Below are 24,193 nucleotides of genomic sequence, written 5' to 3'. Positions count from 1 at the left end.
CTTGTGGTCTGGTGTGTCTTATAGAGCGAAAAATACAGTACTTTCGGTTGTAGTTCAGAGGGGGTGGGTTTTGAACTAATTCGGGGAACTTCGTTCAGGCAAACTGCAGCATTCAGAACTGGCAACAGCTCAAGTCACACAGGGAGCTACAAAACCGCAAACATTTTCAGACCTTAAGGACTAGACACTAGGCTTCCAGTATGAATCGTGAATGTTGTGGGCCAGGGAAGTGGACCCCCTGGAAAAGATGCGAAGGTGTCTTTCTTTCCTTCCTTCCTTCCTTCCTTCCTTCCTTCCCTCCTTCCTTCCTTCCTTCCCTCCTTCCTTCCTTCCTTCCTTCCTTCCTTCCTTCCTTCCTTCCTTCCCCTCTCCAGATAACAAAGTGCTTTTAGACAGCCCTGAAGATTTATAGAGTTTAGGGGAATGGAAAAATGTTCCGTTTATATTACCGCGCCTTGTGCCACCCAGATTTCTGACAGCGGCAGGAGCAGAAAGGGCTCGGGTAGAAAGCCAGGCCCCCTCTCCCACATCCAAAGCCACGCTCTGTAAATATTTTATTAAGCATCTTTGGAGTCTCATAAATCTTATTTCCTTAAAACAGGAAAGTGCCGCCAGGTCTTCCACAGCAATAACAACGAAGAGGGGCTCTGGGTGGGCCGGGGAGGGGGAGGCAGCTAAGATTGGCAATGACCATCTTGGAAGGCGATGTCCTGAGAGTCTGGCTCGCGGAAGAAGGGGTGAAGGAGGTGGAAAATTGCACAGGGGAGTGGAGCAGCCAACATGATCGATGGTTTGCCCTACATGGAAGATCCCAGGGGGGTTAGGAGAAATATGACTTTGGGGAGAGGTTTATAAAATGATGCCTGGGCTGGATAAACAGAAGAGAGAGAGAGATTTTCTCCGACTTCCGTAAGACTAGAACTCGGGTCGCCTCCATGGAGCTGGTGTGCGGGAGATTAGCTTTGTTGTTTAGTCATTTAGTTGTGTCCGACTCTTCGTGACCCCCTGGACCAGAGCACGCCAGGCACTCCTGTCTTCCACTGCCTCCCGCAGTTTGGTCAGACTCATGTTTGTAGCTTCGAGAACACTATCCAACCATCTCATCCTCCATCGTCCCCTTCTCCTTGCACCCTCCATCTTTCCCAACATCAGGGTCTTTTCCAGGGAGTCTTCTCTTCTCCTGAGGTGGCCAAAGTCTTGGAGCCTCAGCTTCACGATCTGTCCTTCCAGTGAGCACTCAGGGCTGATTTCCTTCAGAATGGAGAGGTTTGATCTTCTTGCAGTCCATGGGACTCTCAAGAGTCTCCTCCAGCACCAGAATTCAAAAGCATCAATTTTCCTGAAAATGTTGTCAGCATCTTCTGAAGTATTGTCAGTTAAAAAAAAAAAAAGGCAAAAGAGAGACACGATTTGTAGAGGAGCCAAACAAACTCGGCAACTGCTCGGAGTTTTTGCCATGCGTGAGAGCGGTGTGTGCATGTGTCCATTTTTCAACACCCACCGAAACAACACCTGACGAATTCCCCTAAAAGGCCGCAGAGAGGGACGTGGGAGCCGGAATAAAATTTGCGAACAGATTTTCCTTCCAAGCTGGCTTGGGGTGTTTCGCGAAACCTTGCTGACAGCTTCAAGAGAAACATGGGTATGCTTGTGTCATTAAGGCTACACCGCAAAGGGGATGGGGCGTGGCTGCCTCGAGCCACTTCTATAAAGTGACGGAGGGAATCGTTTTAATTATCGCCCGGCAGTCTTCCATGAGGTCACTGCTGCTACAGCTGATCTGCATTACCAGACCCACCATGTTCCCAGGAGAGCTCTCCTGCCGTGAAGGTGGCTGTGGTTCCGGCAGGGCCGGCACAAAATATCTCGGCACTGGAAAGCCCTCATGAGGACCCTGTGGCCTTCAGGTGCCGTGGCGGGGCTCCAGAATGCTGTGGGAATGTTCAGAGATGCAGGAGAGGATATATTGTTTGGTTATGGCCTTTCCAACTTGTGTTAACAAGTTCACAATTTAGCAGAGTAACATCCCCCCTTTTAAACTCGCAGCAGATGCGTTTGCTCAGGCTCGCTAAAGCCTCTATGATAACTGTTCTGGTAAAGGTAAAGGTAAAGGGACCCCTGACCATTAGGTCCAGTCGTGGCCGACTCTGGGTTTAACAGAGTAACATTCCCCTTTTTAAACACGCAGCGGATGCGTTTGCTCAGGCTCGCTAAAGCCTCTATAACTGTTCTGGTAATTTCCCCTTATTCCGTCATAAAAGATAAGACACGACACAGTCTTCTATAAAAGTATAAAAACAGTTTACAGCGGTACCTCGGGTTAAGTACTTAATTTGTTCCGGATGTCCGTTCTTAACCTGAAACTGTTCTTAACCTGAAGCACCACTTTAGCTAATGGGGCCTCCTGCTGCCATTGCGCCACCGGAGCACGATTTCTGCTCTCATCCTGAAGCAAAGTTCTTAACCCGAAGTACTATTTCTGGGTTAGCGGAGTCTATAACCTGAAGCATATGTAACCTGAAGCGTATGTAATCCGAGGTACCACTGTACTCACATTCTGTTCACAATCGGATCCCAGAAGGCAGACTTATCTTAGAAAAGTAACATATACCTGGAAACTATCTCATAAGGAGACAGTCCCTTTGTCCTCTCTTGGCTGGAAGCCAAGAGAGCATCTTTGGCTAAGCAGATGTTGCATCTTCGATGCATGTAGTCAAAGAGAGAGAGATGGCTGCCCTGCCCTGTGCTTTTGTTGTTACCTGCACAGGTGAGGCCACACCCACCTCTAGTCCCATGCAGAGGAAGTCTGTCCCAGCCCAGGAGGAAACAGGAAGTTTACCTGCTGGCTGGACAAACATTCCTCCCCATGTGTAAACATGTTCACTCTAGGAATGTACGTGACTGCTCTTGTGTCTCACATCCCACAAAACCATCAGATCCAGCCAGCTGAAGCGGAAGATAACCAGAACATTGACCACTCTGGACAGATAGTCTGCAGGCAGGTAGGGTCTCAGCCAGCGTACCAGGTGGAGCTGGTAGACAGCCGCCCAGGACACAGAATTGACCTGTGCCTCCATGGAGAGCTGTGAGTCCAAAATGACTCCCAGGCTGCGCACCTGGTCCTTCAGGGGCACAGTTACCGCATTCAGGTTCAGGGAGTCCTCCACACCTGCCCGCCCCCTGTCCTCCCAAAACAGCACTTCTGTCTTGTCAGGATTCAACCTCAATCTGTGGAGCCTCTTAGCTGCCATCAACAGGGTGTTTGTACACAACACAGCAGAAGACAAGCAACTTGACATCGCCAGGAAGGTTTGACATTGTCCTCTGCTTGAGATGCTGTAATTCTGCTGCCAGTTGGTGCCGACAACACTGACCTCAATGGGGTGGTGGGCAGCTGTTCTCTCGTAATGTGATTCGGCTCGTTTTCTCTCCCACTTGCTTAAGCTTAGAACGGACTCTTTGCAAGCCCCGAGCCAAGAGAGGAAGGAAACTTTCGATCGGGGAGATTGCAGAGACTTGTGCAACCAAGAAGCCGCTCCAAGAGACACATTAGATTTTGGCAAGCTGCGATGTTGTGTTCTGGAAAAGGTGTTCAAGGCAGGGCTGCCTCCGCTCTGCCAATATCCTCGGGGCAAGACTGTTCCGCTTGCTCCTCTTTCCCCGAGTGTGAAGAGACGACATTGCCATGGGTGACCTGTCTTTACCCTGCTCTGCCATTGACGGCTACTAGGACATCGGCACTTGCCAGGCCTGAAGCGGAAGAAAAATAAACTTGGTGCAAGCCACCTTGTGGGTAGGGGGAAACTTCCCAAATTCTCCGTCCTGGGTTTGGAGGCACTGAATCCTCTTATCCCTGCAATAGGGTCGTGATCCTGCATCCAGGCGTCCTCTCCATCAGGGAGCTCGCTGGCAAGACTCAGACCCCACTGGTCCTGCTCCTTCTTGCTTCCTGGTCAGCTTGCCTGTGCCTTGCGATTTTTGCACGGTTCTACCAATGCCAGTGGGATGTGGGTGGCGCTGTGGGTTAAACCACAGAGCCTAGGACTTGCCGATCAGAAGGTCGGTGGTTCGAATCCCCACGACGGGGTGAGCTCCTGTTGCTCGGTCCCTGCTCCTGCCAACCTAGCAGTTCGAAAGCACGTCAAAGTGCAAGTAGACAAATAGGTTATTTGTGGGGCCTACCTGGTGTTTTTACATGAGTAGAATGTGTCCTTTTATTTAAAATGCGTCTCTGGGTTCTTTGTGGGGCATAGGAATTCATTCATTCATTCATTTTTTCAAAATATAGTCCGGCCCCCCAAAAGGTCTGAGGGACAGTGGACCGGCCCCCTGCTGAAAAAGTTTGCTGACCCCTGGAACAGAGGATCAGGCGTAACCCTGAATAAATGGCAAGCCTGTCTTCAAAATGCACTATAGGGTTTTCCTTGCTGTGACACTGGGTGTGTTTCCGGGGCAAGGGACTTGCCTTCTCCTGCCCCAAATGTGGAGCAATCTGGAGGCTTGCCAAAAACAAGGGCGTGTGAAGTCAGCCGTGGGGAAGAAAAGGGTATTTCCCCCCATACGACTGATGTGCTTTTATGGGTTTCCTTTTGACAAATTGGAAGGGAGCACAGACGCCTCCGAGAGCCACCTCTGCGGTTGAAAAGGCCGCAGCAAACAGAGACGAAGAAGCAGGTAAGAGCTGCTTTGTATGGTCGTGCCTAAAACACATCAGCCCAGTTCCCTGTTTCCAAGAGCGGACAGCCTCTGGGAAGCTCGCAAACAGGGCATCGAAGCGATAGACTTTTCTCTCTTTATTTTTGGCCTGCTCCATCAGGCCTGCTGTCCTTAAACAGGTGGTCATCATGGCTATGAGTTCTTGGTAGATTTCTGCTCCATAAAGATCAGGCCAAGCAAAGATCACCCGTGACGAAGCAATGATTCTTCAATATCAACTTTGTTGGACTGGCCACGTTGGACCAGCCTGCATCCTTCTACATATACTGTATTTTTTGCTCTGTAAGACTCACTTTTTCCCTCCTAAAAAGCAAGGGGAAATGTGTGTGCGTCTTATGGAGTGAATGCAGGCTGCGCAGCTATCCCAGAAGCCAGAACAGCAAGAGGGGTTGCTGCTTTCACTGTGCAGTGATCCCTCTTGCTGTTCTGGCTTCTGAGATTCAGAATATTTTTTCCCCTGTTTTCCTCCTCCCAAAACTAGGTGCATCTTGTGGTCTGGTGCGTCTTGTAGAGCGAAAAATACGGTAATCAAAATTAAAACAACGCAATAACACCCCCACACACACACAAAAAAAAGAACCACATTTTTAAAGGGCATAGGGTGTAAATCGGATCAACCAAATGCCTAGTTAAAGAGGAATGTTTTTGCCTGGTGCCTAAAGGTGTATAATGAAGGCACCAGGCAAAGTTCCCTGGGGAGAGCATTCCACGGATGGGGAGCCACTGCAGAGAAGGCCCCGTTCTCATGCTGCCACCCTCCGCACCTCTCGAGGAGGAGGCACATGAAGGAGGGCCTCGGAAGATGATCTCAGGGTCTGGGTAGGTTCATATGGAAAGAGGCAGTCCTTGAGATATTGAGGTCCTGAGCCGTTTAAGGCTTTATAGGTCAGAACCAGCACTTTGAACTGGGCCAGGAAACTCATTAGTAGCCAGTGCAGTCAGAACGGGATCGGTGTAATATGCCTTACAGGAATCCTGCCCGCAGCCGTTCCCTGGGTGGGCTCGAACCACCAGTCTTTTGGTCAACAGCCGGATGCACTGACCCACTGCGCCACCCGGCTCCCAAGACTTTGGGAATGCGCAGGATTTAGCCTCGTTGCTTGTTGGAGCTGAGCCAGGCTGGTCTGCCAGGAGCAGCTCAAGGCAACGACCCCACAAAGCGTGCAAATCAACATTCCTTGCTGGCAGCTGAGAAAGCTATCACGAAGGGGGTGAGATTTCCCTTCTGCTTGCAGCCTCCCTGTTGGCCTTGGCTGCAGGCAGGGGCATTGGGGTCAATGGGAAAAGAAGGGGGAGCAGGAGCTGGATTCGAGAGACAGAAGCTCTCTTCACCTGCAGTGTGGCACCGCTCAAAGCGCCATCAGTTTTCCCAGTGGAACGGTCTTCTTTTTCTTTGGCGATCCCTCGTAGCCGAGTAAGATTGTCTTCCATGAGCACGGTCTTAACAGTGAGTCTGTAAGTGACTGTGGAGGCCAATTCTGGATCCACACGTCCTTCCACAGTGGGGACATAGGTTTCTCGGGGCACCGAGTTGATCCCAGTGAGTGTTTGCCAAGCATGCCTTCCTCTTAGCACATTTCTCCCTTGCGTCCTGAGTTTGAGTGTCTTCAAAGCACACGACACCTTTGGTCAAGGCTGTTCTTCAACTGGGGCACTCACAGTTGTCGGTGTTTATACTACATTTTTTTAGATTTGCCTTCAGACAGTCTTTAAACCTCTTTTGTTGACCACCAGCATCACGCTTTCCATTTCAAAGTTCGGAATAGAGGAGTTGCTTTGGAAGATGACAATCAGGCATCCGAACAACATGACTGGTCCAACGAAGTTGATGTTGAAGAATCATCGCTTCGAGACGGGTGATCTTTGCTTCTTCCAGTCACTGGCATTAGTTTGCCTGTCTTCCCAAGTGATGTGTAATTTTTTTCGGAGACACCATTGATGGAATCTTTCAAGGAGATGGAGATGGCGTTTGTAAGTGGTCCATGTTTCACAAGCATACAGTAAGGTTGGTAGTACAATAGCTTTGCAAACGAATATTTTGGTTTCCCTGCGAATATCACGGGTCCTCAAATGCTCTGCACTTCAGTTGGGAGAAAGATGCACTCTCAGAGCTCAGGCGATGTTGGATTTCAGCATCAATGTCATCCCTTGTGGAAAGATAACTGGCCAGGTAGGAGAAGTGATTGACACTTTCCAACGTTACACCATTGAGTTGGATTTGTGGCGCTGCAGAGGGGTTGTTTTCTGCATGACTGGCGGGCAGGCAGGCACCTTAAACAACAGGGACAATAATGACTTTTGAAATCAAAAGTTATATTGGTTAAATTCACACAATTTAGCTTTTGCTTGTTGAGCAAAATCGTATAGAAATCATTAAAAATTATTGCAAAGTGCTTGCAGTTAGATTTATTTTTATTTTTATTATTCATTACCTAAGATGTTCAGAAAGTAAAATGGTAAAACTTTGGATTTCCGAAAGCAATTGATGTCCTTCTTCGTCAAGCGACCAAGCTGAATGTTGCCCAGTCACAAACGTAATAGCAGATTTGAATTCCTCAAATCCAAAAACGTATTTTTAAGACCCCTCACTGAAGAAATATGCAAAAAGTAAGTTTCGTCCCCCTAAAATGACACACCCTACTGGCACCCCCCAGTTTTGCTGGACTCCAAGCTCCGGTTAGAACCAGCCAGGTCAGGGGTGACTGGGACTGAAGTCTTGCAAGATCTGAGTGGCCGCAAATTCCCCACCTCTGGTTTCTTGCTCCAGAGGAGCCGCCCTGTCGCTTGGACAGCGTGGAGGGTTTGGGTTTGGAGGGGAAGCGTTAAAAGCTTTTACAAGATTTGGAGTCCTTGCCCGTCTGCTTCTTGGGTTGTCTCCAGTCCTGACTTTGGGGATTCATCTTAAGCCTGTAGTGGTCAAAACAGGACAAAAACCAGCTACTACACGTACGCAGAGGCCGGCTCCGGGAATTTCTGGGCCAAATTTCCATGCTAATAAAACACGACACCCGGTGTGATAATCGCTTAGCAAAACCTTTATTGGATGCCTTTTCCCTTCACAAACTGCATGGCAAGGGCTGTTTACTGGCGCTGCGAAAATGAAGAGAAGAATTTCTAGCCAAGTCTTGGGACCAGACTTAGGCACCCCAGGTGACCCCAGCTTGCTAGCAGGGTGTTTTTTTGCGAAGTATAAAATGAAGAATGCCTATATGTATGTCACTGAAAGGGTTTAACATTGGAAATTTCTATTAAAGCATGCTGAAGCTCTCTCTAATCTCTAGCTGGGTTGATAAGGAACTGTTGATGTTCTCTGCTGGCCTTCACATGAGTGTTTAACCTTAGATCATGCGATTAAGGTATTCAATTGCAAATCTCCATCTTGAAGGGAGTTGCCTGTTAGTCTTTCTCAGGACGTAACAGAAACAACAACAGATGTGATAATCTCTCCAGGAGCTGCATAGCCTTAGGCTGGATGCAGGCTAATGCAAGCTATGGGAGAGACAGAGATTTGAATTTTACTCTGATCATAATTATGTTACATATATTTAAGAAGAAGTACCTGTGCTTGGATATTATGGAATTATCTGGATGTATCATTGATGTTTTTGTACCTGTTTTGAAGAAGTTCTGGCTAGTAAAGCTTTGAATCTGAATACTGTATTTTTTATTCCAAAAGGATTCTGTTTTCTGCATCCCATTGCTTCATGCTGTGCAATATTAATATCTGCAAAATATTTAGCTCGCTTCTCATGATCTGTAGAAGCTAAGAGTCTGTAAATGCATTTGGAAGGAGAAGGTGTCAGAAAGGACTATATCACTTTAGCAACAGGGAGAGTGTTGTCTGTTCGGGAGAGGAATTGTAGCTTAGCAAAAGAATCTTTGATTGACATGCAGAACATCCCAGGTGCAGTTTACATAGCACTGAGAAAGGCCCCATCTAAAACCCCAGAGAGCGGTTGACAGTCAATGGAGTGGCGCTGTGGGTTAAACCACAGAGCCTAGGACTTGCCAATCAGAAGGTCGTCAGTTCGAATCCCCACGACGGGGTGAGCTCCCGTTGCTTGGCCCCTGCTCCTGCCAACCTAGCAATTCAAAAGCACGTCAAAGTGCAAGTAGATAAATAGGTACGGCTCCGGCAGGAAGGTAAACGGCGTTTCCGTGTGCTGCTCTGGTTTGCCAGAAGCGGCTTAGTCATGCTGGCCACATGACCCGGAAGCTGTACGCCGGCTCCCTCAGCCAGTAAAGCAAGATGAGCATCACAACCCCAGAGTCGGTCACGACTGGACCTAATGATCGGGGGTCCCTTTACCTTTTACATTTGATTCAGTTCAGTTTGTATTTAAGAGCGAGCTTGGCTGATTTCCTGTTTTTGAAACAATGCACCAAATCTCAGCCATCCTTCAAAATTCACACTTCTCTGAACATTGCAATGCGGTTTTCCAGCCAAGAATTGTGCATGAAAATGCATTTACTAGTCAAATTGTGCAAGTGAAAATAACATGGAAAGGGGTATTATATTAGGGAAAACTGAGTTGCAAAAAATAAATAAATGAGCATGTTATGGAAAATTGCATGCAAAACTGTATAATTGGAGAATTTCGCACCAAAATGCAGATAAATTTTCGCGTGGACTAAAAAAATGAGTAATCTCAAAGTGATGTGGAATGTGGAGAACTAAATCTAAGATTGGGGGCAGGGGAGAGAAATGGAGAGGAACTGAAATGGGCATGTTCTTTACCTGAAGGCCAAACCAGGTAAATTTTGCAGATAAAGCTGATGTTCTACCATTAAGCTAAGCTTCTCCCCTGCCCCCAAAGGAGCATAAACAAGATTATAGTCCTCATGGTTTTAAATCAAGGGCGTATTGAAATAGTAAGCTAGGTTGTTTGCGGCCAGGACATGAAGTTCCAGCCTCCTCTCCTCTTTTGAAGGCCAACTTCTCTGGCCATCAAAAAGCCACAGGTTTCTAGACACAGAAACCTCAGAATTCAGCTTCCACCCAGGCAAACAATTCTTGGGGCTACAAAAGCCTTATTGCCAACCAGTTGAGACTTTATATCCATCCCTTCCTAAAAGGAAGGGTATCTTTTTATACTCAATGGCGGCAGCAGTTCTTATCGGGCAAAATGGAAGAGTAATGAAATTCCCTCTATACAAGGGTGGATCTGGATGAATCCCTAGCCGGAATTAAGATTGCCGGAAGAAATATCAACAACCTCAGATATGTAGATGACACAGCCTTGATGGCAGAAAGTGAGGAGGAAACCTTTTATTAAGGGTGAAAGAGGAGAGCGCAAAATATGGTCTGAAGCTCAACATCAAAAAAACGAAGATCATGGCCACTGGTCCCATCACCTCCTGGCAAATAGAAGGGGAAGAAATGGAGGCAGTGAGAGATTTTACTTTCTTTGGCTCCATGATCACTGCAGATGGTGACAGCAGCCACGAAATTAAAAGACACCTGCTTCTTGGGAGAAAAGCAATGACAAACCTAGACAGCATCTTAAAAAGTAGAAACATCACCTTGCCAACAAAGGTCCGTATAGTTAAAGCTATGGTTATCCCAGTAGTGATGTATGGAAGTGAGAGCTGGACCATAAAGAAGGCTGATCACCAAAGAATTGATGCTTTTGAATTCTGGTGCTGGAGGAGACTCTTGAGAATCCCATGGACTGCAAGAAGATCAAACCTCTCCATTCTGAAGGAAATCAGCCCTAAGTGCTCACTGGAAGGACAGATCCTGAAGCTGAGGCTCCAAGACTTTGGCCACCTCATGAGAAGAGAAGACTCCCTGGAAAAGACCCTGATGCTGGGAAAGATGGAGGGCACAAGGAGAAGGGGATGATGGAGGACGAGATGGTGGGACACTGTTCTTGAAGCGACTAACATGAGTTTGACCAAACTGCGGCAGGCAGTGGAAGACAGGAGTGCCTGGCGTGCTCTGGTCCAGGGGGTCACGAAGAATCGGACACGACTAAACGACTAAACAACAACAAGGATGGATCTAAAAGCTGACAGAATACACCAAATTCGATGGTCTATCAGAAGAAATAAAGACTAATTAAAAACAGGAATTTGTCTCCAAATAGGAGGTTTTCAAAGAATATTTGAAATACAAATATAGTAGCTTAAACTCTGTTGCAGCATTCGAGGAACTTATAGTAATAGTTGCAAGGTAGATATAAGAATTAAGATATATTAAGAAAAAAGTTATATGATGATAAAAGTGTATGTTGGCTATAAGTAATATTAAATCGAAATAAGGAATAGAAAGGAGGTTGGGTCTTTAGTTTTAAGACCAATTTATGTTTTGTTGTTTGTTAAGAAAATTTTGCATCTGTTGTTATTCCTGTGTGTAATTTGGTATTTGTGTTTTCTCTCTTTTTCTTTTCTTGCTTTATCAATAAAAATATATTTTATTTTTTTTAAAAAGAGACTTAATATCCAACCCATTTGATCGGGGTGGGAAGAAGGAGACAACCATTTCAACCTTGCAAATTGCAGCGCCGTCAGGGGGTCTTGACTGACAGACCCGGAAAAAGCCTGCAATGTCTTGTCGTTGTTCACAAAAACACCCCTTTTGATGTGCTTTGTTGTTTAGTCGTTTAGTCGTGTCCGAGTCTTCGTGACCCCCTGGACCAGAGCACGCCAGGCACTCCTGTCTTCCACTGCCTCCCGCAGTTTGGTCAAACTCATGCTGGTAGCTTCGAGAACACTGTCCCACCATCTCGTCCCCTTCTCCTTGTGCCCTCCATCTTTCCCAACATCAGGGTCTTTTCCACCAGGGAGTCTTCTCTTCTCATGAGGTGGCCAAAGTCTTGGAGCCTCAGCTTCAGGATCTGTCCTTCCAGTGAGCACTCAGGGCTGATTTCCTTCTGAATGGAGAAGTTTGATCTTGCAGTTCATGGGACTCTCAAAAGTCTCCTCCAGCACCATAATCCAATAGCATCAATTCTTCGGTGATCAGCCTTCTTTATGGTCCAGCTCTCACTTGATGTGCTAATCCTCTTCCTTTGTTCGTCATTTGACTATTGCGACGATCCAGAACTGCAGGGAATAATACATCTGGCCTCAAAACCTTCGTGGCCAAGCCAGCAAACATACTATAAATTACAGCAACATGCTTGAAGAGAGATGCCGGTTTTCCGTTGCAGAGTTTTATAGACTTGCTCCAACCTCAGCTGGAAGCTAGAAGCCTGTGTTTCTCTCTCTTCCAGCAATGTTTTCAGAGACACGCAAACACACATAACACAGACACACACATATGGTGGTAAATCTTAAGATTGCTTTGATAGATTTTGTAATCACTCCATTAGTGGCTCGTTTGGGAACGGTTCAAGGAAGAGCATTTTTATAATGCGTATCAAATAACTCCAAAATAAGGAAGCCATATTCTTGGGATAGCCAAGTGGAATTTTCTCCTTTGCAATCCTTGACAGTTCCTCTATTTTAGGGGTGAGGAAGATCAGACAAGGGAGCCAAGTGGGGCCTTCTGGACCTGTGTCCCTGACCATTGGGACTCTGCCCCAGGCCTCTTCCCTCCCCATACGCAAGCCCAACAGGAGACACTTTTGTCCATCTACTGGGAGGAGCCACCACTGAGAAGGCCCTCTTCCACATTCCCACCTGGTGGGACCAAGACCCAAGCTCTCTCTCCTATTCTTTTGTATTACTAAAGCATATATTATTATTATTATTATTATTATTATTATTATTATTATTATTATTATTATTACCCAGCCCATCTGGCTGGGTTTCCCCAGCCACTCTGGGCGGCTTCCAACAAAATATTAAAATACAGTAATGCATCAAACATTAAAAACTTCCCTGAACATCCCTTCAGGTGTCTTCTAAAAACCAGGTAGTTGTTTATTTCCTTGACATCTGATGGGAGGGCGTTCCACAGGGCGGGTGCCACCACCAAGAAGGCCCTCTGCCGGGTTCCCTGTAACCTCACTTCTTGGAGGGAGGGAACCGCCAGAAGGCCCTCGGAGCTGGACCTCAGTGTCCAGGCAGAACGATGGGGGTGGAGACGCTCCTTCGGGTATACTGGGCCGAGGCCATTTAGCGCTTTCAAGGTCAGCTCCAACACTTTGAATTGTGCTCGGAAATGTCCTGGAAGCCAATGTAGGTCTCTCAGGACCGGTGTTATGTGGTCTCGGCAGCTGCTCCCAGTCCCCAGTCTCGCTGCCGCATTTCTGTTATACCTTCCCAAGTTCCATGTTTTAGAAAAATTCTGTACAGTGGTACCTCTGGTTACAGATGCTTCAGGTTACAGACACTTCAGGTTACAGACTCCGCTAACCCAGAAATAGTACCTCGGGTTAAGAACTTTGCTTCAGGATGAGAACAGAAATCGCGCGGTGGCAGCAGGTGGCCCCATTAGCTAAAGTGGTAAAGGTAAAGGTAAAGGGACCCCTGACCATTAGGTCCAGTCGTGACCGACTCTGGGGTTGCGGCGCTCATCTCGCTTTATTGTCTGAGGGAGCCGGCGTAGGGCTTCCGGGTCATGTGGCCAGCAGGACTAAGCAGCTTCTGGCAAACCAGAGCAGCGCACGGAAGCGCCATTTACCTTCCCACCAGAGCGGTACCTATTTATCTACTTGCACTTTGACGTGCTTTCGAACTGCTAGGTTGGCAGGAGCAGGGACTGAGCAACAGGAGCTCACCCCGTCACGGGGATTCGAACCGCTGACCTTCTGATTGGCAAGTCCTAGGCTCTTTGGTTTAACCCACAGCGCCACCCAGCTAAAGTGGTATCTCAGGTTAAAAGCAGTTTCAGGTTAAGAACGGACCTCCAGAACGAATTAAGTTCTTAACCCGAGGTACCACTCTATTGAGTTTCGTAACTGACTCTGCAAGCAGAAAACCGTATAACACGGGGAAAACAGGTTGTGCAGGAATACCCACGGAGACGGGGAATCTCTGAGAAAATTCTTGATTTGCCTGTTCTCGGCACAGCTGGTCTGTTGCTGGTCTCTCGGCCTTTTCCGAATCTCCCCCCAAGGCCCGGTGCTTATGCCACCTTCCCCGGGAAATCGGAGAGCGATGAGGAATGCGCCATAAACTGAGAAAAGGGTGATACATCTTCTTGACTGCATCTTTCAAGGCGGGCTCCGTGCATGGCGGGAAAAGGCGGGGGGAAAACGGACCGCTCCACAGCAGCCAAGCACCCCACAGATGCAGGGGGCCTCTTTGTTGCTGTTGTTAGTAATATTGTCAAGTGGATTTAGTGCCAGCTTAGCAGCGGACCTCCGCCATCCTCCCCAGACGCAGCCAGGGGAACCGGCCCATCTCAAGGAGCAGCTCTACAACCCCAGTGCCCACCCACCCGTTTGCGTCCGACTTCAAAACCAGCAAGAGGAGGAGGAGGAGGAGGGCTTCTTCCCTCTTGCCCTTTGGCTCCCTCTTCCATGACGAACCATAAAAAAGAGGCAGTGGAAGTCTGAAAAATTCATTTTGATTGGCACTAGGGCATGGAAAAATTGCTCCATAAATAGCAGAGCTCTTGGAAAGAAAGCTACAAGCTCTTTTATTTTATTTTTTGGTTGTTGTTGTTTCTCCTTTTTTGTTTAAAGCCGCGGCAAATTGGCCCGCGTGTTTACACGTCCTCTAATGAGACGAAAGGAATCGCAGGCTCTTTGGTTTTTCCAGACCCTGGGTCCCAAAGCCCTGAGGAGGATTTCAGGCTGGCCTCAGATCTGCCTTCCGAAATGGGGATCTGCGGTGGGGCAGGCTTCAAAACATGGACACGTCGGGACACAGACACATAGCTGTCAAGTGCCCCTTATTTGAAGGGACAGTCCCATATTCCAGCGCCATGTCCCACTGCTGTCCCTTATTGATGGATGTCCCTTAAATGTCCCTTAAAGGATGTCCCTTAAATTTCAAAGGAAGCAGCTCCTCTCCCTCCCTCCCTGCCGGCCAGGGAGGAGGGAGGCTCCAACTGTGTTGCTTGGCTGTGTTGCTCACCCAATTAAAAGTCTAAGAACGACTGGGGGGGTGGAGCTTGCATGCCTTGTGTGTGGCTAGTTAATGCAAGCTGAGAGGTTTTTTGAATGCTGGACGCCATTTTGTTGCATGTGCTGCTGCAAACTTTGCAGTGCAAAGCCAGGCCGGGGAGCCATCTTAAGTTGAGGTTGCATAGGCCTTGTGGTGCATGTGATTCAGATTCTAGTCAGTTGAACCTCTGGTTACAAAGTTGGTTGGACAGTGTTCTTGAAGCTACCAGCATGAGTTTGACCAGACTGCAGGAGGACAGGAAGACTGGAGTGCCTGGAACAGGTGAGGCTGCAGGTCCCTTATTTTGGCTGCTGGTCCCTTATTTTCAAGGCTGCTGGTCCCTTATTTTCAAACCTGTAAGTTGACAGCTATGCACAGACAAGCAACAAACAGAAGTTCAGTTTCCCCCCTCCCAGTCCCCTGGATTGTATGTGTGATGCACGCAGATAAGCACGAAGGTGCGGGGATTGAGGGGTCTTCAGCACCCCAAAAATTTTCAAGGAGGGGGCTGGACTCCCCCCAAATCCTGTGGCCCTGCTCCGCCTCCCTGCAATGGGAGGGGGGCAAGTCGGTGCCCTTGCATGCAGGGCTGAGAAGTTGACTAGCTGTGGCAGCGAGAATATTATTGGCACAAAAATGGAAGCAAGAAGAATTATCGACGAAAGAAGAATGGAGGATGAAATGGATGGACTATGCAGAACTTGACAAATTAACAGGAAGGATTTGAAACCTGTGGGACCAGAGATTCTTAGAAGACTGGAGTAAATATACAAACTATTTGGAATGTAATCGTAACGAACAGATCACGCCAGTAGGACTGCAAGAAGTTTTGTAAGGAGGATTATATGAAATATTGCAAGAAAGACTATGAGAATTATTAGTTAATGACAATTAAGAGTAATAGTGAAATTAAGAAATGCAGAATAAGTGATAAAGAACGGAAAATCATCAGAGGTGTTGATGAAAGTCTAAAATATTGCCTAAGATGAAAAATTATGTTATATGACTGTTGGAAATGATATGTTTAAAAAAACCAATAAAAATGTATATATATATAAAAAGAGAGAAATTGATTTGCTGTATTTATTCAGTGTGGTGTAGTGGTTAAGAGCGGTGGACTCGTAATCTGGTGAACCGGGTTCGCTTCCCCGTTCCTCCACATGCAGCTGCTGGGTGACCTTGGGCCAGTCACACTTCTCTGAAGTCTCTCAGCCCCACTCACCTCACAGAGGGTTTGTTGTGGGGGAGGAAGGGAAAGGAGATTGTTAGCCGCTTTGAGACTCCTTCGGGTAGTGATAAGACAAACCTAGACAGCATCTAAAAAAGCAGAGACATCACCTTGCCAACAAAGGTCCGTATAGTTAAAGCTATGGTTTTCCCATAGCTGATTAAAAAGGTTGGCGGTTCGAATCCCCGCAACGGGGTGAGCTCCCGTTGCTCAGTCCCAGCTCCTGCCAACCTAGCAGTTCGAAAGCACGCCAGTGCAAGTAGATAAATAGGTACTGCTCCAGCGGGAAGGTAAACGGCGTTTCTGTGTGCTCTGGTTTCTGTCACGGTGTCCCGTTGTGCCAGAAGCGGTTTAGTCCTGCTAGCCGCATAAACCAGAAAGCTGTCTGCAGACAAACGGTGGCTCCCTTGGCCTGAAAGCGAGATGAGGGCCGCAATCCCATAGTCACCTTTGACTGGACTTAACCGTCCAGGGGTCCTTTGCTTTTACCTTTTGCACATTCTCAAGAGTGCTCTCTGTTATTCCTTTGCAGGTTTTCTGGCTCACAGACACAAGGATGGGAAGTCAAAACGTAAGAGATTACAGTGGTACCTTGGGTTACAGACGCTTCAGGTTACACACGCTTCAGGTTACAGACTCCGCTAACCCAGAAATAGTACCGCGGGTTAAGAACTTTGCTTCAGGATGAGAACAGAAATCGTGCAGCCGGAGGCCCCATTAGCTAAAGTGGTACCTTGGGTTAAGAACAGTTTCAGGTTAAGAACGGACCTCCAGAACGAATTAAGTTCTTAACCCGAGGTACCACTGTATCATGCTGAAAGTGAAATGAATAATGTCAGGTTTTGAGTAAAAAAACCTAAAAATTCTTTTTGAAAGGACTCTGGCCATGCCACGCCTCCTCTCCTCAAGCCACGCCCCTCCACAGTGTGGCTCCGCCCCCACTTTGAGAGCCGCCGTCTGCTTGGAATCTGTCTCCGAAGTGCGATAATCGTTTCTTGCAATGTTACGTCCTCCGTGCCTGGATGTTGCATGAGCAGAAATCTCCGGCTTTCTCAGGTCTCACTCTGCCCGCTATTCAGAGTCGCGCCCGTCGCTCTGCCCATTTTCGCCAGGAGCCTTGCCCCCCCCCCACCAAGGAGCCCCTCAGAAGTCGCCCCGCGAGGGAGGTAAAAAAAAATATTCCACTGCCTGGAAGCAAAACCCATCTCCCCCCCCCCTCCTTCCACCCTCTTCCTTTTGCTCATCTGCAAACATCTGCAACCTAAATCATAAATTAATCTGACTAAAACACAAGTTAATAGACTTGCGGAGACCCCCCCAGATTCTGATCTTGACGGATTAGAGTGGAGAGGAAGGATCCGAAAGTATATTTCTCAGCCCTTTGCTCAATGGGACAACTCTGGGAAAAAGTCTGCACGTTCTGAGTCGGTAACGAGTTCCAGATTTTTTGTTGGGGGGGTGCTGTGCTTGTCAGCTGCTTTGCATTATTTATAGATCCCTTGTGGTCATCGGGAAACGATGGGGGGGGTGTGGGGAGGAGAAGGGTCTCATCACTCCGGACTCAAGGCAGCCTGCCCCCCCGGGGATATGTTGCAAGTTTCGTTCACAATTTTTCAAACAACGTCCCCCCCTCTCTGAGTATTCTGTTTCCAGGTCTGAAGTAAGAAGCAATTATGCTCCGTCCCTTCCTTAAGGCAAGGTTGTAGATTTACAGTGCCTGGGGGTGGGTGGGGGTGGGCAGGGGTTGCCGGGAGCCCGAAGCCGATTAACACCCCCCCTTTTTTTGCAAAAGAATAAAAAAATAACGGGGGAGGTCGTGTAGAAATTCACAGCGTGAGGTTTGAAATCGGAAGCGCCGAGGTAACGCTCTCGCATCTCTGCACGGCGGTTGGGACATGATTTGTGGGGAAAGGTACATTTAAATTTACAGCGAGGTGGGGGGGAAGTATTTGACCCCCTGCTTGATTTGCCCGTTTGCCCTCTGACGAAGAAATGACCAGTCCATAATTTTACAGTGGTACCTTGGGTTAAGTACTTACCGTAATTCGTTCCGGAGGTCCGTACTTAACCTGAAAATGTTCTTAACCTGAAGCACCACTTTAGCTAATGGGGCCTCCCGCTGCCTGCCGTGTTCTCATCCTGAAGCAAAGTTCTTAACCCGAGGTACTATTTCTGGGTTAGCGGAGGGTGTAACCTGAAGCGTCTGTCACCTGAAGCGTATGTAACCCGAGGTACCACTGTAATGGTAATATAATAAAATAATAATAATAATAATAATAATAATAATAATAATAATAATAATAATAATTTATTTATACCCCGCCCATCTGGCTGGGTTTCCCCAGCCACTCTGGGCGGCTTCCAACAAAACACTAAAATACAATAACCTATTAAACATTAAAAGCTTCCCTAAGCAGGTCTGCCTTCAGATGTCTTCTAAAAGTCTGGTAGTTATTTTTCTCTTTGACATCTGGTGGGAGGGCGTTCCACAGGGCGGGCGCCACCACCGAGAAGTCCCTCTGCCTGGTTCCCTGTAACTTGCCTTCTCGCAGCGAGGGAACCGCCAGAAGGCCCTCGGAGCTGGACCTCAGTGTCCGGGCAGAACGATAGGGGTGGAGACGCTCCTTCAGGTATACTGGACCGAGGCCGTTTATTGTAGCTGTGAGAGACAGAATAACAACAGGAAAAAAACCTCAGAAACCCAGAAGACAAAAGTCAGAGACTCTGTCTCTCACAGCTACAATAAACCTACCATTTAAATTACGGACTGGTCGTTTCTTCGTCAGAGGGCAAACGGGCAAATTTAGCAGGGAATCGAATACTTATTTCCCTCACTGTACAGTGGTACCTCGGGTTACATACGTTTCAGGTTACATATGCTTCAGGTTACAGACTCTGCTAACCCAGAAATAGTGCTTGAGGTAAAGAACTTTGCTTCAGGATGAGAACAGAAATTGTGCTCCGGCGGCGCGGCAGCAGCAGGAGGCCCCATGAGCTAAAGTGGTGCTTCAGGTTAAGAACAGTTTCAGGTTAAGAACGGACCTCCGGAACGAATTAAGTACTTAACCCGAGGTACCACTGTATTTGGTTTTGTCATCATTGAAGTCAGGGGAGAGGAGTTGCAACGGCAGCCAGTGTCTATCCCTTCTACAGCGATTCCTGGCTCTAAACTGGCCTAAACGGTTTTCAGCGTCAGCCATACGGCTCAGAATAGAATCGTGGAATCGTAGACTTGGAAGGGGTCCCCAGAACCATCTAGTCCAACCCCCGCGATGCAGAAATCTCAGCTGAAGCATGCGTGGCAGATGGCCATCCCAATAACACCAGCCAAGTCTTCATTCATGCATTCCTTTATTTCTTTGCTCATTCACCGTGTTTTATCTTCCGCCAGAAAGCATCTGCCGAACCGCTTGCCTATAGGGAAAACAACACAGTCCCTACCTTTCAGGCTTACCAAAAACAAAAACAAAAACGGTACAGCACAAAAGGAAAAAGGATTGGAGAGGGAAGAGGAAAGCAAGCAAACTCGGGTGCCACGTTCTTAACATTGCAGGGTTCTCGTTACGCTTTTGTGGACCAAATCCTGAATTGATTGATTCAGGTCACTGTATTCCTGGCTGGTTGCCGCAGCCAAAAACCTACATTTTTCTGGCTCGTGGGATTGTCCAGTCAGTTGTGTTCTCTGCCCCTTGACCCATAAGTCTGCTGACCCGTCGCGTCGTTGCATTAATCCACCTGAAAACCCCATTTAAATTGACTCCCGATCCCACAAACACTTTGTCTTCATTTTTAACGGAGCAATTTCCTGTTAGAGAAAGCCGGTTTGAACTCAATCATCACGGAGGGGGGTGGCGATCCGAAAATTAAAAAGGGGAATGGGGAGGGTGAGGGGTCGAATCCTATTCCATCTCTCCCAACCCCCTTTCCACTCAAATTTTCTTCCTTAGGAAGAATTTCCCCATCCGCCAACCTGTCAAGAGATCTAGTTACTTCTGAACGATGCTTGGAGGGGCTTTGTGGTCAACAGATACCTCCGACTTGGGTGTTGCCATGGCAATAAACACATGCGATCCCATCTTTCCCTCCTCACCGCCCCCCCCCCCAACTTGCCAGAGTAATCTCATTGTCCGTAGATATTCTTGGAAGGGAATTCTCACGCTGCAAGAAGGCAGATGGCCGTGAAGTCCGCCCTCCTTGATTTCCTCACCTGGGCGATGAATTTTATGGCTGCTGGCGCGAGTTCAAGGAACGGCCGCGGCGCTCCGTGGGGCTTGGTTACAGCCTGAATGAAATATTTCGGGAGGGAGGGAAAGCAGGGGAAGGGGGGTAGTGGAAGGAAATGGGCGAAAATAGACACAAGACCCAGCTGGGGTTGTTGGTTTATTTTTATTTTCCCCCAATAATGTTTATCAAACTTCATACAAAAACATAACTTTTAACAAACAGAAAAAGAAAAAAAAACAATAATAAAAGAAAAAGGAAAAAGAAAAGAAAGAAAGTATTTCGAACCTCACATACACCACCACATGCAATAAGACTTGGTTAATTAATTAAAATCCAACTTCATAAACATATTACTTGACTTCCTCTAATCTCTTCCAACTGAATTTCCATGTAATTAAATGTAGCAGTTTCCAATATCATTATTCCATATAAGAATATTCCGGTCATAATCAAATTTCCTAACTTTTCTTATCATACTTTTCTTTCTTTATTTATTTAATCCTAGGCCTAATTAGATATTTCAAGTGGTTACAAATCTTTAATATTACAATATTTATTCAAATAGTCTTTAAATTTCATCCAATCTTCTTGATATTGGATGAAACAGCTGGGGCTGTTGGTTTAAACCAGGCATAGGCAAACTCGGCCCTCCAGATGTTTTCGGCCTACAACTCCCATGATCCCTAGGTAACAGGAACAGTGGTCAGGGATGATGGGAATTGTAGTCCCAAAACATCTGGAGGGCTGAGTTTAGAGCTGCATGACAGCACCTTATATGAGTTCATCTTCATTTCTTGGGAATGGAACACAAAGCACAGCTACAGAATATCCTCCAACATTTCTCCAATGAAAATAGGGACATCCGATTCCATCATCATATTTTTATTTTTATTCCCCGCTCATCTGACTGGGTTGCCCCCAGACACTCCAGATCCAGCCTCCAACAGCAGCGGGCAAAGCATCCTTGGAGGCCAGATCTTCTGCCCCATGCATCCTGCCGCCTGAGGCAGTCACCTCGCCTCGCCTCTTGGGTGGGCCGGCACTGACTGCTGGGATGTGTGGCCCCTGGAAGATTGCTCTATAGGCCGAGGGAGCTGGCGTTTTTCCGGGTCATGTGGCCAGCATGACTAAGCCGCTTCTGGTGAACCAGAGCAATACACAGAAACGCCATTTACCTTCCCGCCGGAGTGGTACCTATTTATCTACTTGCACTGGCGTGCTTTCGAACTGCTAGGTTGGCAAGAGCAGGGACCGAGCAACGGGAGCTCACCCCGTCGCGGGGATTCGACCTTCTGATCGGCAAGTCCTAGGCTCTGTGGTTTAACCCACAGCGCCACCCGCGTCCCGAGAACAGACTTAAAAAGGTAAAGGGAACGCTGACCACTAGGTCCAGTCGTGACCGACTCTGGGGTTGCTTGCTCATCTCGCTCTATAGGCCGAGGGAGCCTGCGTTTGTCCGCAGACAGCTTCCGGGTCATGTGGCCAGCATGACTAAGCCACTTCTGGTGAACCAGAGCAGCGCACGGAAACGCCGTTTACCTTCCCGCCGGAGCGGTCCCTATTTATCTACTTGCACTGGCGTGCTTTCGAACTGCTAGGTTGGCAGGAGCAGGGACCGAGCAACGGGAGCTCACCCCGTCGTGGGGATTCGAACCGCCGACCTTCTGATCGGCAAGTCCTAGGCTCTGTGGTTTAACCCACAGCGCCACCCGCGTCCCGAGAACAGACTTAGGGGACCCTGAATCCATTGGGCTATAAAAGCAAAGCCCAATTTTTTTCCTACAACGCTCCCCAGGTGGCTGCGAAGAAGTACGTGACAACAAAATGACTTTGTGGTATCCTCTTTATTTTCAGTTCACACAAAATGCTTTTTTGGGGGTGGGGTGCAGCAGGTAAGAGGAAAACAGATTTGACATTGCATACGTTTCCAGACAGAGCTGATCTACGCTTTTGGAAAAAGCACACAATAATAGTTGTGCGCTGGACCATAGCACTTCAGAAAGGAGAAATCGCTGTGCAAAGTGGGAAGAGGGAATCTGCGGTCCAACAGATGTCTGTGGATTACATTCTCTATGGGGCTGTTGGGAACTGTCGTCCCGCAGCCTCTCCCCAGAGAGGGCCACAGGTTCCCGAGGCCTGGTGCAAGGAAAAAGAAAACAGCTCCCCGCCTTTGGAAATCTAGCTGCTCAGGGAGGAGGCGAGATTGCGTCTCCTCCCTTGCTTCGGAAAAGCGGTTTGAGCATCTGTTCCGAAATGCTACAGGTGTGCTTTTTTCTGAACAGGCAGATCTCTCCCCGCGACAATAAACATTGGTCGCAACGGCCTTTGTGACATCAGAGAGCTTTCGCTAGTTCTTTAAAGTATGGCAAATGTTTGGGGCTGTGATCCAAACTCCCGCCATTCCTGGGTTGATGGGTTCAGATAGATAGATACCTGTTCCGTTGCCGCTGCCTCTCCCTCGAGGGAGTTTGGGTCACAGCGACTGGTCAGCCAAGAAACCTTGACCGCTGGACGCTTTGTACCCCAGAAAGAGGAAGGAGAGGTGGCAGCAATGGGGCAGGGAGAAGGGTTAGGGGGAAGAAGAGCCCCATAGCTCCTGCTAGAGCTATGGGCATCTTCTCTTAGAGGAGGTGGTAGCAGCCGTGAGCGGCTTTCAGCATCGCATCTGACGTCCCGCCATTCAGGAGCCGCGTTGAATGTGGGTTACAGAGGGAGCTCAGAGCTGCAATCGCACAAGCCTGTTTTCCACCCACCCACCCACATTTATTGGTGCTAAATTTTGGGGTAAGAAAAAAACACAGGGAGCAGAAAATATAAACGGTCCCATTTCTTAAACAGGATGTCTCCTAAGAGATCGCGTTAAAAGGGAGCAGGAACTTTTTCTAAGTAGATGCATGGGCCCGTATCCAGCGCTGGTCATATTCAGAGTCAACCCCCCCGAAATAAAACGGGCCGGATCCGTTTCATTTCGGCAGGTTCCTTCTGAGTAGAGCTGTGCTGGAGACAAGCGTTGGGCACCCTTAGAAGGGAGGAAGGGGAAGCAAAGATCAGCCATTTGGCTGCCTCTTCGATGATTCGTTTTATACGAGGAGAAGGAAAACTAAAGGGTGGGAGATTTCGTTGTCTTTGGGCTTGTCCGCATTTGCCTCTGCCGCTTTCCCCCGGGGAAACCCGAACTTTACTGCTGGATCAGAGCACACATCAGTTGGGTTGATGTTTGCTCCGATTTATTGATGAAGGGCAGTTGGTACAAGCAGAAAACCGCTTCGACTTGTACTTTCTAGACTTGGCCCAAGCGCAGATCTGGGTGAACTCTTGGTCAATTCACCCCCCAAAAAATCTTACATATAATAACCATTGCAACAAAACCAAATCAATCTTAAAATTAATGAATTAAATTAATTAATAAAATTAATTAATCTTAAAATGATAGATACAATCATAGGTAAAACACAAACATGGAAATGCATTAAAATTATTTAAGAATACTCTCGGTCAATTCACCCCCCCCCCAAAAAAAATATTACATATAATACCTTTGCAACAAAACCAAATCAATCTTAAAATTAATTAATAAAATTAATTAATAAAATTAATTAATCTTAAAATGATAGATACAATCATAGGTAAAACACAAACATGGAAATGCATTAAAATTATTTAAGAATACTCTCGGTCAATTCACCCCCCCCCCAAAAAAAATATTACATATAATACCATTGCAACAAAACCAAATTAATCTTAAAATTAATTAAAATTAATTAATTGAATTAATTAAAATTAATTAATCTTAAAATGATGGATACAATCATAGGTAAAACACAAGCATGGAAGTGCATTGAAGTTATTTAAGAATACGACTGAGCGGCAATGCTTTAGGGGATAAGACACAAACAGTGCTTTCCAAAGAGAAACATTTGAAACGAAATAATTAACCAGGTTCAGAGGTGGGAGACTAGGGGAGGGGGAGGAAGACAACATCAACAACAACAACCAATCTATTTATCTCCACGATGATTTCTT

The 24,193-nt window shown here is 47.3% G+C and overlaps 1 long non-coding RNA gene across 1 annotated transcript in view; it reads left to right on the top strand.

The window, feature by feature from the left end:
- The window catches only part of LOC310753656, a 198,551-nt gene extending 175,763 nt beyond the window's left edge, over positions 1-22,788 (top strand). The window contains exon 2 of the long non-coding RNA XR_014543429.1: positions 21,405-22,788. This is a non-coding gene — a long non-coding RNA (uncharacterized lncRNA). The remainder of the gene's footprint in view (positions 1-21,404) is intronic.
- Positions 22,789-24,193: the final 1,405 nt, after the last annotated feature.

Source organism: Podarcis filfolensis (assembly GCF_964270895.1).
Source record: "Podarcis filfolensis genome assembly, chromosome: 18".
NCBI classification, from domain to species: domain Eukaryota; kingdom Metazoa; phylum Chordata; class Lepidosauria; order Squamata; family Lacertidae; genus Podarcis; species Podarcis filfolensis.
Note: the sequence above shows the minus strand (reverse complement) of the source record. Positions and strands in the feature narration are given on the sequence as shown.